Raw genomic sequence first — 16,022 nt, forward strand, 5'->3', positions numbered from 1 at the left:
ATGTTGCTCTTCTTAGGAAGAGAGAACAATGGAGTGGTGGAGCACATTCAGTCTGCAACCAAATGATGCAGGCCCAAATGATGCCATCCAATGATGCAGGCCTAGTTGTGTGACATGGAATAAGTTACTTCAGTTCCCTGCACTTCAGTTTCCCCATGAGTAAAATGCAGGTATCCACAGGTTGTGTGTGTGTGAGTGTGTGTATGTGTATTAAATGAGGGACTAAAAAAGCAATATATAGACAAGTACCTGCACATACGAAGGACTAAAAAATGTTAACCTTTGTTACTTCACAGTCTTTAGGAAATTTAAGGATAATTGTTATCTTTTCCAATTTGTGTACCCCTCTCCTTAAGCAGGGCTATATATAGAGCACAAAAGAACTAATCAGACCTGCCTTACCCAGTGATGCCTCCAGTTAGAACCCTGTATCCCTACCCTGTCCTGGAAACATGAGCAATTCTGTTGTCCAACAGAGCAAATGTCAAAACCACAACTTGATCAGTTTCTTTCTGTTTCGCTTTCCCAGTCTTAATATCCCTCCTCTCTCAGGGCCTCTAATTCTGTGCTTAGGTTCTAAGGCCCAGAGAGGTTAAGTATCTGATTCAAAGTCTCAAAGCAAGCAAACAGGCAACTGTCATCACTAGAATCTGCAGAAGCTTTGTACATTCCTAGTTCCCGGAGCTCTCCATTCTTACCTCCTCCTCATGGCTTGACCTCTTGCCCGTGGCACTAACCATCTTCATCAGGAGTGAGGAAGGTATAGAAAGCTGGTGTGTTCAAGGACTCCATGATCATGGACTCCACCATTGACTTAGACAGCAGCTCTAGCTCCTCAGGGAAATGGAGCAGGCTGGCCACCTCAGGGAGGATGCTAGAAGGCAGCAAGACTGGCACATTTGGGGGCTGCCTTCTGGCATAGGCCTGGAGCTGCTGGAGAGGCCCATTGTTGGGACTTCTGACACAAGTAGTCCCAGAATTTGCCTGGTGTTTGGGGGCCCCAGCAGCAGATCCTGCTGAAGCCAGAGCTTTCTCAGGGCAGCAGAAAGGGCAAGGTGGAGTCAAAGGGAATTGGGAAGGGTGCTCCAAAGACAGAGGTGGTCATGGTCTTGCTGGGACTTGCAGGACTTGAGGTTGTGCTTGTGAATGTGTTTGGATCCTGAGGAGGTAGGGGCATTGGTCTGACAGGTCTGGGGGATAACGGGGTTTTGGGTTTATTGGGGATTGGGGTGCTAGGTTTGGAAAATGATAAGCTTGGGTAATTTTGGGGAGCTGGGGTATTAGAGTTAAGAGGTGGTGGGACTGGGGTGCCTGGCTGGCTCAGTGGGTTAAAGCCTCTGCCTTCGGCTCAGGTCATGATCTCAGGATCCTGGGATCGAGCCCGGCATCAGGCTCTCTGTTCAGTGGGGAGCCTGCTTCCTCCATCTCTCTCTGCCTGCTTCTCTGCCTACTTGTGATTTCTGTCTGTTCAAATAAATAAATGGGATCTTAAAAAAAAAAAGAGGTGTTAGGATTTTAGGGATGTTAGGTTAAGAGGATGCTGGGTTTAGGGTGTGACAGATTGTTTGGGGTCTTGTGAGCAGGAACCTTTGGTCTAGTTTTGTGATAAGTGTTTGAAGACCTGAAGCATGGAGACTCCAGGATTGGCCTGTGGCAAGCTTTTGGGTGACTGTGATGTGAGTATCCCAAGTTGGGAATGTGATAGAGCATCCAGTTTGGGTTGTGATGGAACACCAGGTTTGGAGGACAGTGGAATATCATGTTTCACAATGCCAGCTTTGGGCTGGGATGGGGTGCTAGGATTCAGAAGTGGGACTTGTGTCTTGGCAGTCATGGGTAATAGGGTACCAGGATTCTGGTGTGATGGCACGCTGGGCTTCAGAAGCAATAGGGCACCAGAGTTTGAGGGCCAAAGGTAGCAGTTTTTGTTCTGAGAGTTGGCTGAACCAAAGTGCCGGAATCCTGTTGTGTAGGATTTGGGGATTTGGGGTGTGCTGGGGTGGATAGGGTACTTAGTGTCCTGACCCAGTGGCTCCAACTCCTTGGAACTGGACATAATTTCTGTAGAAGCAGGAGCCATTGGGGATAAGTAGGACCTTGGTTTCACAAGCCCTAATTTGGGAGAGACCTTGGGTAACAAGGCTGACGGGGCTGTGCCTGTCCCGAGGCCACGTCTGCTGGCGGATGAAGGCATAATGGTGCCTAGTACAGCTGCAGTGGAAATCTGTGATCTGACCTTCCCACTTGCCTCCTTGGGCTGCACCATGACCAGTGAAGTCAGAGGTGTGACAACATTGTTTTCAAGGGACAGCTTGAGGACTTCGGTGGCCAGCAGGCGGCGAGCAGACTTGGAAGCATCCCTCAGCAACTCTCTCCACTGGTGGTGTAGGCCCAGAGGCAGCAGGTGAAGTGGGCTACGTTGTAGGCCCACTCCCCTGGGACACCAGAGTTCTTCTGGCTCTGCTGGTGGCTGCCCCACTGTGGCAGGCTACAAGAAGCTGACTCTTGGGGCCACAGGCTGCCAGGTGGATGCCAAGTTCCTGCTTTCCTACCTGCCTGCCTGTGCCTGTCCTGCCACCACCAGTTCTGAGCCACGAAAATAATGGGGAAAAGGTCCAAGGGGAGGCCCCAACCAAGCCTCCCAGAGGAGGGGAGGCTCTCCCTTCAAGAATGCACGTCTGCCAGCGGAGGAATGGAGATCTCCTCATAGAGGCCCTTCAGCTGTAGGGCTGCATCAGTGCCCTCATACGTGCACCAGACTTCTCCCTGGTTCTCCAGGGGCAGGTGACACAGCAATGGGAAGTCAGCCTCATCCCTGAAGGCCAAACTAAAAAGGGACACCCTGTTGCCCAGTGCCTGACAGATGTTGGAGAGGATCACCCTAGGGGTCATCACACTGGCTATGGGCTCCGCATCTGTCAGGAAGATGATGAGACGGATCCTCCTCACACTGCAGCCCTGACCAGTCTTCTGATTGCTGTGGTTTAGCAATGCTATGCTGTAGCAGAGCTGCACTGATGTTGGTCCCTAATTGGGAAGCAGACCGTGAGACCATCTTTTCTAGTTATTTCTATCCCCATTGCAGACACCTTAGACACCTCACCAACCTCTCAGGCTCAGTCATTTCTCATCTTTGCTCAGGCTGTTTCTGCTGCTTATCCTTCCCAACACTCCTGCCCCCCACACGGGTTCCCTGAGATCTGACAGTGGGGCCCACATGTCCTTGGCTTTTATCACTCCCTGTCTCAGACTACGATTTGCCTGTTTCCTGGGGGGATATCTAATTCTCTAGTCAGACAGGCATCTCCCCAATGATAGCAACCCCACCTCCATGCTATAGGGGAAGGAAGGGCTGAGTTTACCAGAGGTGGCGGGTCGGGGGAGACTTCAGTACTTCTCTGAGAGACGATTGATCAAAAGCCAGAATCAGGGCAACAGCTTGACCAAGTGCTTGGAAATACCTACATAGATTATTGATTTTTAAAAGTTTTGGCAAATTTTTCTGAGTATGTGCTTTAAAGAAACGCAGGGCCGAAGAGGAATGTGCCCTAAAATACATAGTGCTAAGTTCTTTCAACTAGGAAAGGGGAGGCAGAAGGATGAAGGGACATATTTGTATAAAATATAATAGTGATGTTTCAGGTATTGTGAGAGGTGAGGTAGATGGGGGAACAAAGGGAGCATTTCAAAAATTCCCCATATCTGGGGCACCTGGCTGGTTCAGGCAGTAGAGCACGTGACTCTTAATCTCAGGGTCATGAGTTCGGGGCCCATGTTGGGCATGGGGCCTACCTAAAATAGAAAAATAAATAAATAAATAGATAGATAGATAAAAAGGAATTCCCCACATTACCACAGCCCATCCATTTCAGTGGGTAGGTCTACACTTACGACCACCAGCTTCCATGTGACCCAGGTAGTCCTTGGTGCTGTGGATATTCTGGATGCTAGCTAGATGCTAACCAAGTCAGAAAAGGTGATGGTTTAGAAGTGGTCGTTGACCCGCGCGCCACCCAGGATCACGTTCGTGGCCTTTTCAGTCTGTGGGATATGGGTGAAATGAAGGAGATGGACCAAGGCTGGAGGTCTTGCTCAAGACTAAAAAGTTACTTCTATACAAGGTACTGAGGCCTAAGTGTGGTATGGTTTTAAGACTCTCTGACTCCGGCACTCCGTAAGTCTAGAATTCTCGGGGTCAAAATGCTACAGGCCCTATGGATCTAAGCCTAGAACTGCTAGCCACATGTAGCTACTTAAATGTAAGCTAGTTAGAATTAGAAGAAAAATTATGAATAAACTGTTCCTTTACTTGCAGTAGCTACATTTCAAGTGCCCAATAACCACACAAGGGTTATTGCAGAGCAGTGGCTACTCCTGTATGGGACACCTCAGAACTTCAGAACTTTTCCATCATCAAGAGAGTTCTATTAGACAGTGGTGGTCTAGAAGGTTGAAGCTCCATGCTTTCAGGGTGCTAGGGCCCTATGTGTTCCATGGTTCCCGGACCCCATGACCCAGGATTCAGTGATTCCAGGACCCTAAAGCTTAAGACCTTTATGATTCTGGGTCTTTATAACTTCCTTTAAGTGACTTGCAAGCTCTGGTTCTGCCCTGTGTAATCTGTTCTTTTACCTCACCTTCCATTTCTTCTAGGCGGATCATCTCCTCAGTCCCCAGATAACCCAGATCCCATTCCCCCACCCCCAAACTTTGCTCTTATTGTGCCCTTTAGGTAACAGACCTTTCCACTTCCCCTTTACTTATTCATATCTTCACTGCTCCTTCTCTGGGCAGCCCTTCCTTGATTGCTTACTCTGACCCATGCCCCTTGTACCCAGATAGTCCCTGTCCCAGATGGTTTGCTCGCTGTCATATGTAGAATGTTTTCATTTTCCACACTGATATTGAGCCCTCTGAGAACAGGGCTTTCAATACTTCTCCCTTTTGGCTCCCTTATCCGTAACAATACCTAGCATAGGTCTAGGCACATTAGAGTTTCAGGGAACAGGGAATGCAGGTCCTAGTATTAGGTACCTCTTACAGGGCACTTGTTATGTTTCAGGCACTGTGCCAAATACTTAGATGCATCAGCTCATTTAATCGTCATAGCAACACAATGGAAAAGATACTGATATTATACCCATTTTATCAGTGACAACACCGAGGCTCAGAGAGGCAGAGTGACTTGCTCAAGGTCACACAACTAGTCACTGATGAACCACGGATGCAAATCCATATTTTGGAGGTGTTAAACATTATGCCTTCCAAGTTTTATATTGTTATAGATTTCAGAGACCACAGGGAATACCACTTGTGACCCAACTTTCTCTACACCTTAAACTGATAGAAGATGCCTTGAATGCTTTCAAGGGGATCAGAGTCTTTCCTGCCACAGGATGAGCTCAGGGTAGAGGTCACACATTCTGGAATAGGGAGCTGAAGTCTTCCTCAAGACTGAAAGGTTATTTCTCTACAAGGTACTAAGGCCTAAATGTTGCATGGTTTTAAGGATTTAGCCACTCATTCTTGTTTTCATTCAGAGGACTGAAACATAGAGCATGATGGCCCTTCCTGAGAATCTCCCACTAACCAGAGACAAATCGTGTTTTTAGAAGTATGTCATTTAATCTATTGAGATTTTCCAGCTATCTGTCTGTTATTGATTTCTAGTTTATTCCACATGGTCTGAGAGCATATATTTATTGTATGATTTGTACTCTTTTACTTTGTTAGGGCGTGTTTTACGGCCCACGATGTAGTCTATTTTGGCAAACATTCCATGTGAGCTTGAGATGGATGTGTATTGTGTTGCTGTTGGATGAAGTACTGTGTAGATGTCAATTATTCAACTGATTAATGGTGCTGTTCTGTTAAACTCTGTCCTTACTGATTTTTGTGCTGCTGGATCTCTCCATTTGTGATAGAAGGGAGCTGACGTCTCTAACTATAACAGTGGTTTCATCTATGTCTCTTTGCAGTTCTAACAGTTTTTGCCTCATGTCTTTTGACATTCTATTGTTAGGTGCATTACACATTAAGGATTGCTGTGTCTTCTTGGAGAGCCATTATATAATTATAGTTATATAAGATTTTTTTTTCAGTCTGAAAGCAGTCATGGTTTATTAACTGGCCAAACTGCGGAAATAGTGATGGCAGATACCTTAGTTTATCCTTCTAATAAGCTGTTCATCTGGTCTTCCCTATTGCCAGCAACTGCGCCTCCCACAAAATGGGTGATCCTTTTCTTCGTTCCACTTCATGGAGAAGATAATTTGCAGGGCCCCTGGAAGTTTTTTGGTTCTTTGAAATACTTTACAGTAATACTTTATAGGTCTTGTGAATCAGATCCTCCATGCAAACAATGCCATATTTACCAAGAGATCAACCAGTGTGTTATCTGTCAGGGATATTTGCTTTGTTTCTTTAAACAACGCATCTCCTTATCCCTGATAACTTACTTGCTCTAAAGTCTGTTTCATCTGAAATTAGTATAGCTGCTTCAGCTTTTTTGTGATTAGTGTTCAGAATGGGATATCTTTTTTTCCCATACCATGACTTTTAGTCTATCTGTGTCTTTTTATTTAAAATGGGTTTCTTGTAGACAACACAGAGTTGGGTCTGCTTTTGTTTGTTTGTTTTTTGTTTGTTTTTGTTAGGTTCCGTTTTGTTTTAATCAACACTGATAGTCTCTGTCATTTAATACGTGTATTTAGACCATTCATGGTTAAAGTGATTACTGTTATGGATAGATTAGTATTTGACATGTTTTTAACTGTTTTCTATTTGCTACCCTTGATTTTCTTTTCTTTTCCTTCCTCCCTCCCTCTCTCCTTGCCTGCCTGCCTTCCTTCCTTCCTTCCTTCCTTCCTTTTTTCGGTCTTAAACTATTTTTCTGTCTTCTGTGGTTTTAATTGAGTGTTTTATATGATCCCATTTTCTCTTGTCTTTTAGCAGAGCCATTATGGTTTTAATGTTGTTGTTGTTGTTTTTTTTTTCTTATTGATTGCCCTAGAGTGTGTAATCTGCTTTTACAACTAATCCAAGTCCACTTTCAGAAAACACTATACAGCTTCAAGTACCTCATGGAAGAATATTTCCAATTCATCCTTCCTGGCTCTTATGTAACATTGCTGTCATTAATTTCACTTATCTATAAGCTGTATTCACTGAACACATTATTTCTATCACTATTTTCAGCAAACTCTTTTTGTTACATCTATTAATTAAAAAAGAAAAGAGTTTCTTTATCCATAATTCATTCCTTTCCTAACACTCTTCCTTTCTTTATGTAGGCCCAAGTATATGAACTACACCATTTCCCTTCTCTCTGAAGAACTTCTTTAAACATTTACCTGTGCAAGGCAGGTCTACTGGCAAAAAGTCCCTCAATTTTTGTTTGGCTAATAAAGTCTTCCTAACTCATTCACGCTGGAAAGACTATTTTGCTGTATACAGAATTCTAGGCTGGTAGTTTTTGGGGTTCCTTGTTTTGTTTTGCTTCTCTTCAATACGGTAAATATTTCGTTTCACTCTCTTTTTGTTGCATGATTTCTCAAGAGAAGTCCAATGTAATTCCTATTCTTGTTCCTGTATAAGTAAGGTGATATTTTCCATGGGCTTTTTTTTTTTTTTTTAAGAAATTTCTCTTTGATTTTCTGTAGTCGGAATAGGATATGCCTATGTGTAGATTTTTTTTTTTTTTTAATCTTGCATGGTGCTCTCTGAGCTTCCTAGACCTGTGGTTTAGTGGCTGTCATTTATTTTGGAAAATATGTACCCAGTAATCCTTCAAATATTTCTTGTGTTATTTTCTTTCTTCTCCTCCTGGTGTTCCCATTACACATATGTGATACTTTTGTAATTGTATACAGTCCTTGGATATTCTCTTTTTTCTTATTTTGTTTTACATTCTTTCTCCTCTTTGCTTTTCGGTTTGGGAAGTTTCTATTAACATATCCTCAGGCTTATTGACTTGTTCTTTGCCCATGTTCAGTCTCCTAATGAGCCCACCAAAGACATTTTTTCATTCCTGTTATGGTGTTTTATATTTCTAGCATTTACTTTTTCTTTTCTTAGGGTATCCATCTCTGCTTGCATTACCTGTCTATTCTTGCATGTTATCCACTTTTCCCATTAGAGCCCTTAGCATATTAGTCATGGCCACTTTAAATTCCAGGTCTAATAATTTCTCTGCCGTATCAGTCTGGTTCTGATGATTGATTCATCTTTTTGGACTGTGTTTTGTTTTGTTTTGGTTTGTTTTCATTTTAGCATAGCTTGTAAGTTTTTGGTGAAAGCAGACATGATGTATCACGTAAAAAGATCCTAGGTAAATAGGCCTTTGGTGGGAGATTCTATGTTTATCCGGCCAGGAATTAGGTTGTGCTTGCTAGGTGCTAACAGTTTCATGTGTCAGAGGCAAAAATTTCTTTTAGAATCCTTGTTTTTGACTCCTCTATTGTCTTGGGTTGCTTGGGATAGTCTTTCTTAAAGACTCTAAGCTTCCAGTTCCATCAGCTATAATCTCCTGTTGTTATGCAGGAGTGCAGTGCATGTGGTGATATTGTGTGGGGGAAGGAGAAGCATTTCATAGTTCCATGCTAAAAGACTAAGGGCAACTATGCCCCTGAAATATGACCGCCACAAGTGCTCCTCAGCTTTTTCCTGACCTTAGTTGGGATGGGTAGGCTAGAAAAGTTTGGAGTTGGGTATAGCCTTTCCCCTACACTTGAGACTACAAAAGACAGCTTTCAATATTTCCCTTCCCCCAGTTTGGTTACACTCTGGTATCGTACAAGTTAGTAGACTTGGGCCCCATGGGCTCTATGGTTCAGAACTTTAAGGCTGTACTGCTCCAGGTCACTTGGACTTTATCATTCTCAAGTCCCAGAGTATTGTAGTTCAAAATACTGCTTCCGGAACTTTATGGATTCAGGCTCTAAACTCAAAATCTCTTTGGCCTATGGCCCCAGTATTCCATTTTAAGGGTGCTCTGTAGAAGGGCGACAATATTTTAAATCTAGATGGATCCGGGACTTTGTAGTTTCTAAACACTACAATGCCAGTGCACTGTATTTTTCTGGCTTTGAGGTAAAGTAAACAAAATGAGACAAAACAAACCTGTGGCCTCTGGAAGGTTCAGAGTCTAAATTGACTATGGTTTCCTTTTTATACTGTTGACTCGGGTTTTATGACACCAGAGTTCTCCAGCTTGAAGGTTCTATGGCTCTGGGCCCCTTGGTGATCTGAAGTTTTGTGGTTAAGGGTCCTGATGGTTACAGCCCCCCATGTCCAATGTTTCAATGTTCCCAGTATTCTGTGGTTTCAGGTCTATGTGGCTCCTGAATGTGCAAGGTACCAGGACCCCAAGGGAGGGCTTGGCCTCTAAGATCCCAGGGTCATGGGAGGTAGAGTCTCTGGTCCCAGGGGACCACTGTTCCTGTACTCTCTGCTTTCTGAGCCTTCTAAAACAAGAGCTATAACAGGTCTGCCGGGTCCTTGTTACCTGCTTCATCGTGGTGCCAAACATTGAGCCAGCCACTTGTATTAACAACGAATACCACGTTTTTCTTGATAGGTGGGAGGCTTCTGGGGGCAAAATAATGAATAAAATAGCCCTCGTAAATCTGGACAAAAAGAAGTGAAACCAACAAGAAGTAGGAAAGGCAGTCTAAATCAGGTCCCCTCTTATTCTCCGGCATAGCACCCTGTGCCTTTTTCCTTCCTAGGCCTTCTCTCTGCTTCTAGTTAAATAGGCATCTGTGAGATTGTTTGTTTTAATGTCCACCTCCTCTACCAGAGCTGTGTCTCTGCTGTTCAGGCTGTCAGCCCAGGGCCTGCCCCAGAACTGTGGAGTGAACGAGGCTGGCTTGTGGCCCAAGGCTCCAAGGATCAGGATCTCTGTAATATGTGAGTTCCTGTTCATGAGAGCTGACTTGCACAGTCCTGAGGGCCCCTGGGGACATTTTGCCTGGGCTCCAGGAACTGTAAGTATTGTTTTAACCTCCCTTTATAGAGTGAGCCAGGGGCCCAGCTCCATTGCTGCCAGGGGCTGAGAGTTTGCAAGGCCTCCCTCTCTTCCTTAAGCCTCCTTTCTGCTGTTGCTGGGCAGAGTAGGCAGGGAAGGAGGGAGCAGAGGCTGGGTGAGCTGTTTGTTCAGAGGGGATTGGTTAGACCAGGTGCAGATGCCTTGGGCTGCCAAGGATGTGATTGGCTGCTGACCCCCTTCCCCCACTCCATCTCCCCTCTGCAGAGCTTGGGGGCTGGAACAGATGAGGGAAGTGGAGGCGGGATGTCCCTGGGGGCCAGTGTCAGCTCAGCCTAGGGAAGTATGGGCTTGCTGAGGGTCTGTGCTGCTCAGTAGCCTGAAGTAAGCTCTGCCTTGGGACAGCCAGCTTTACTCTCCTCTCTGCCATTCAGGCGCTCTCTGATCACAAGCCTGGACACATTATCTCCTTCTCTTTCAGGGGGAAAGGAGGATAAGGGAGGACATCTTGCTCTTTCCCTCCACTCTAGCCTTTGAGTTAATTCACACGTGCATGTGGAGGCTCTGTCTCCACTTTCTCCTGACGCTCTACAGCAGTTCTCAAAGACCTGGGTCATCCACCATACCACTGCCCAGGCCCAAGGCAGAGCCCAGCTGTCCTGAGATTCCTGCTATAACCTGAGCAAGTGAGAGTTTCTGGGAAAATCACATTCCTATCTCCTCATGGTCCCAGGCTCCCTGGTGGCCTCACACCTCACATCCTATAAGCCAGAGGCATGACCCAGGTCACCACCCTCTCACGTTCCCCTCAGCTGCCATGCCACCTCACTTGGAGGAAATGTTTCCTTTCCTTCCTAATGAAGAAAACTAATGGCACCAGGCCATGTCCCTTGGACTGCCCACCCCACCCTTGCACAGGGTTCACACACCCATACACCTCTTCCTCTATTAAGGACAAAACAGTCTTGTCCTGGACCCCATGCCCTCCCAGGCTCCATCACCTCCTCCGCCAGTCAGACCCTTCTCTCCAACCTGCCCCACACAAGCTCCTGGGTCTTCTTTAGGATATGGAAAGTGTTGTGTCTTTTCCACCCACTAAGACAATCCCCACTGATCCCAATCCCATCAAAACTTTAAACCATCTTCTCTCCTCCCTGTAGCATACCAAGGTAATGGAATCACCAACTGCAGTGGTCGGTTCACGTCCAGTTTATTCCTCTCCACACCACAGACTGGCTTCAGCCCCCGCCACACACTGACTCCTCTCTTAGTTGGTTTCCAAACTCAATAGGTGTATTTTGATTCTTTTTTTTTTAATTTACTTTTTATTTTTTTATAAACATATAATGTATTATTAGCCCCAGGGGAACAGGTCTGTGAATCACCAGGTTTACACACTTCACAGCATTCACCATATCACATACCCTCCCCAATGTCCATAATCCCACCACCCTCTCCCTACCCCCCTCCCCACCGCCACCCTCAGTTTGTTTTGTGACATTAAGAGTCTCTTATGGTTTGTCTCCCTCCCGATCCCATCTTGTTTCATTTATTCTTTTCCTACCCCCTAAACCCCCCATGTCGCATCTCTACTTCCTCATATCAGGGAGATCGTATGATAGTTGTCTTTCTCCAATTGACTTATTTCACTAAGCATAATACCCTCAAGTTCCATCCACGTCTTCACAAATGGCAAGATTTCATTTCCTTTGATGGCTGCATAGTATCCCATTGTGTATATATACACCACATCTTCTTTATCCATTCATCTGTTGATGGACATGTAGGTTCTTTCCATAGTTTGGCTATTGTGGACATGGCTGCTATAAACATTCGGGTGCACGTGCGTGTTTTTTGATTCTTATCAGACTGCATCCCCCTGATGTATTTCACAACTGGCGATCACTTTTGGTCCCAAGAAGAATCTTCTGTCCTGGGAAACTCAGATGGCAAACTCTCCTTACTCTCCGACCAGTTTCTCTGGCCCATTTGATTCAGTCTCTTACATGAGTTCCATTTTTCTCTAAGCAGTGCTTTCTGATAGGTTTTTTTTTTTTTTTTTCAGTCATGGCAAGCAAAGAGAATGATTATGCTTGTGTAACACAATGGAGGGAAGTGGTGGCGATATAGAGCTCTGAGCAGACTGCTGGCAGCTGGTGGAGCTAGACACCCAGAGAGCTGAGGAGATCAGTGGCTGCTGGACCTTAGCAGTTGCCATCGTGGATCTGCTCTTCTGGCTCAACACGTTCTCCCTGGGTCGCTTCCCTAGCTCTTGTACTGTCAGTCCCTGAATCTCCATGATGACCCAGTACCACATCTTTCTCCTGTCCAATGTTCTCCACTCTTCCCCTTCCACAACTGCATATCTGATCACTGTTAGACCCATTCCCTTGCACGTCTGAAGATGCTTCCAACGTATTTTGCCCAAACAATAAATTGCTATATTTCCCCCATCCTGCCTTTGTGTGCCTTTGTCCTTTACAGACCCTATCATCCACATGGTCACTCCAGATACAAACCTGAGCATCACCCTTGAATCTTCCTGTGCCCCTCACTCCCCACATCCAACCAGCTACCGATTCCTGCTGGTTTAATCTGAAGGATATATCCCAGGCCCACCCCTCCTCTCCATTCCAGACTAACAAAACCCAAATTCAAGACTTCTTTCTCTTTGGTTCTGCTCCTTCTTTTGCGGCCATGCATCTTTGCAGCAGCTGCTCAGTCAGGTCTTCCTAAACTCAAACCCCATAATGTCATTCCCTTTCATGGCTCCCTTGTCACCTTCAAGACTTATTCCATGTTCCTCGTCACACCCCTGCAGCACTCGTAGCCTTCGGTCTCACCTCTTACCATTTCTTGTGTCTCAAATGAATGCTCCAGGAACTCCAGCCTACGTGAGGCTCCCTAAACACCCCTGGATATTTCCAGCCTTCATTCCCTGTATCGTGCAGGCCTCGGTTGGCTAGAATGTCTTTCCCATTTCACAGCCCCTCTCCCAACTTGGCATCCATTTTTGCATTCTTTCACCCAGGTCAGTTTTCACTTCTGCCAGGGAGCCCTCCCTGACCACCTTCTTCCCTCATGATGGCATCCGTCCCAGCTTGTGTTGTCATTGACAGAGAACTTTTCATCGTGTGTGTGTGTGTGTGTGTGTGTATGTGTGTGTGTGTGTGTTTTACCCAGAGACAGTGAATAGGATCTCCGTGTGATTCACTTCAGGGTTCCCAGCATCAGCCAGCAGTGGGCATGAAGCAGATTAGGTACCCAGGGAGTCCCAACTGAGTGAATGAAGGGGTGAATGTGCAGGACTTTGAAAGATGGGCAACCTCAAGCAGGAATGGGAGGTCAGTGGAGGGATTCTTGGTAGCGGATGCAGGAGTCAGGGCACACAGTAAATGGGAGTATCTGTCTTGCTATTTAGTGCCTAATTCCATCTGTTCTGATTATGTTTCTGCTCCAGGCAATGGTCAAAAAGGTAAAGAATGAGATGCAGACAAATACCTCAATTAACACACCCACAGGATAGAACAGCAGGTTAAGGCCCCTGCTGCCACCTACTGGCAGGGTACCCTCAGCTCTTATTTGGAGAGGGAGACTTATTTTACTCCCCCTCCGCAACAGGCTGTACCATACCTCTGTGCCTCTGCACACACTGTTCCCTACATCTCTCTGCATCTGCTATTCCCTTCACACCCCAACGACCCTGGCAGAGGTAGAGTCTCTTCATATTTTTCCCAGGCTAATTTAAAGGCCAACTCCTTTAGGAAGGCTTTCCTGGAACCCTCCTCAGTGGTATCTGTGCATAACCCATTACAGATTTATATGCAGCATTTAGAACCGTTTATGACTGCCACAGGTCTATGTATCTGGCTGCTTAGGGGCTAGGATGTTCCAAAGGAAGACTAGGGGTTGTGTCCACCTCATTTCTGAGCTCCCAGAATCAGTGAGGACAGGACTGGGCTAGAGTAGCTCTGCTTGGTGGTGATGTATCCACATATGAATGAATGAGTAAATATGTGCAGGGGGAGAGGTGTTACCAAAGCACTATATTAGCCTAGAGCAGACGGGAAAATTGTCAATGGGCTGGGCTCATCAGAGAGGTAGCATTTGAGCAAGATCTTCAAGGACAAGGACCAATGGAGAAAGGAGGGAGAAGACATTCCCAGGGCAAGCAGAGAGTATGAGCAAATACTCAGGCACAAATGAGTGGCAAATTCAGGTGTTTTTAAAGAAAGGCATGTGGCGGTGGTGTGGTGTGTGGGGCAGCTGGAGGGTGGTTCGTGTGCTGCAGGTGGTGAGAGATATGGCAAGAAAGGAAGGCTGGGACCAGACATCTCGGGCAGCCATGCAATCGTTGTCAAGCCAAGGGTCTTGGATCCATGCTGGAACCTCCTGGCAGAGCATGAGATTTCTGCATATTCTTCATGAATGTGTGAGCTCAGAATTAAGGGCTCCCTGTTGAGGCAGATGGCTCAGGTGAGGCAAAAAGAATTTTTAAAACTTAGAGACGGCATGAAAGTGTGAGGGAACATGAGAATATCAGAGCTGCAGAAAGTGTGAGAGCCCCATGAGTGGGAGAGACCCATTACTGGCCAATGGTTCACTTTCCAAAAGGACTGGTGAAGAGTGGGCTATAATTTACTTCAACCAAGAGTGGATTCATTTCAGGGTGCCTGGGTGCTTCAGTGGGTTAAGCATCTGCCTTCGGCTCAGGTCATGATGGTAGGGTCCTGGGATGGAGCCCTGTGTTGGGCTCCCTGCTCAGTGGGGAGTCTGCTTCTCCCTCTACTTCTCCTTCTGCCTCTCCCTCTGCACGCCCCCCACCCCTCCTCCTGCGCTCATTCACTCTCTCGCTCTCTCGCTCTCTCTCAAATAAGTGGAGTCTTAAGAAAAAAAAAAAAGCAACGGGTTCATTTGGAGTTTTATTCAATTTATGCAGTTCTGAGTCTCCAACACTTAGAGGAAGCGCATGTGTCTCCTGTGGTGTCAAGTCATGTGTCCCTATACATCATTCTGTCTGTGTTCACTTGTCCTCACTGATCTCTAGGGAAAATCAGATGAGCAATTTGCAGAAGCCAGATTACTGGCCAGGCCTGTCTGACTCCAGAGCCAGACTCTTTCCATTCCATTTCCATTTCCATTCCCCCTCACCTGCACATCTCCAGCGATGCCCTCCATGACTCCATGTGCTGGACCACAAAGTGGGCCATGGTGCCTGAACTGGAAAAGGCAGACTGGTCTTGCAGTGCTGGGCAGAAGGTGATATTCAGACACAGGTCTCTCCCCCTCTCAATCCTGGTAGATGGGACGAGTCAGCCTCACCTGTATGGGTGGGAAGGATTGAGAGGGGTGGCATGGAGGGCTCACCAGGCAGAAAGGGATGACATCAAAAGGGGCAATATCTGAGCATGGGGAAAAGCAAACCCTGCACCACCCGCTGCTCCTCCTGCTTACAGCACCCTTCCACTTGCCCCAGTGCTATAATCCTCTCCAAATCCCACAGCTAGCTCCTCCTGCTCTGCCTCTTCCAGCAGGCCCAGGCTGACCCACCCAGCCCTCCCCACAGCTCCCAGGCTCTAGAAGTCTGACCCTCACCCACAACCTTGCCCTGGCTCACTTGCCATTCGTCCCTGGGCCCAGTCTCTGGAGGCGTGTCATGTCTCCACCTAGACCAGAGACCTGGGTCTCCTCCCACAGAGGCTGTGTGGTGTGTGCTGTGGAGAGAGACAAACACGGAAACGGGGCCTAGGTCCCCTCCCATGCCCCTTACTGCTGTGGAAAATTGCAGTCTAGCAAGGTTCTCCTCTGGGATAGAATTTCATGTGTTTTCTGACACACACAGCCCGCCACCCGGCCTTCTGACTCTCAGAATCACGTGTGTGAAGAAGGCTTTTAGCGCCTCATGAAATCACAGATGATTTTCTGGTCCCGGATGTTTGCCGAGCAGGCCACAAGATCAGCTCTTCTGGAATTCCAGCCCAAGACAAATGTCCATTTAGACATGTCCCTGTGCCTCCCTTTTTCCAGAAAATGGAAC

At 46.5% G+C, this 16,022-nt stretch overlaps 1 pseudogene; it reads right to left on the minus strand.

Moving 5' to 3' along the window:
* Positions 1–732: 732 nt before the first annotated feature.
* Positions 733–15,291, minus strand: LOC123390392 (annotated as a pseudogene).
* Positions 15,292–16,022: the final 731 nt, after the last annotated feature.

Source organism: Mustela putorius, unplaced genomic scaffold, assembly GCF_011764305.1.
Source record: "Mustela putorius furo isolate JIRA1106 unplaced genomic scaffold, ASM1176430v1.1 tig00537340_pilon_pilon_pilon, whole genome shotgun sequence".
NCBI lineage: Eukaryota > Metazoa > Chordata > Mammalia > Carnivora > Mustelidae > Mustela > Mustela putorius.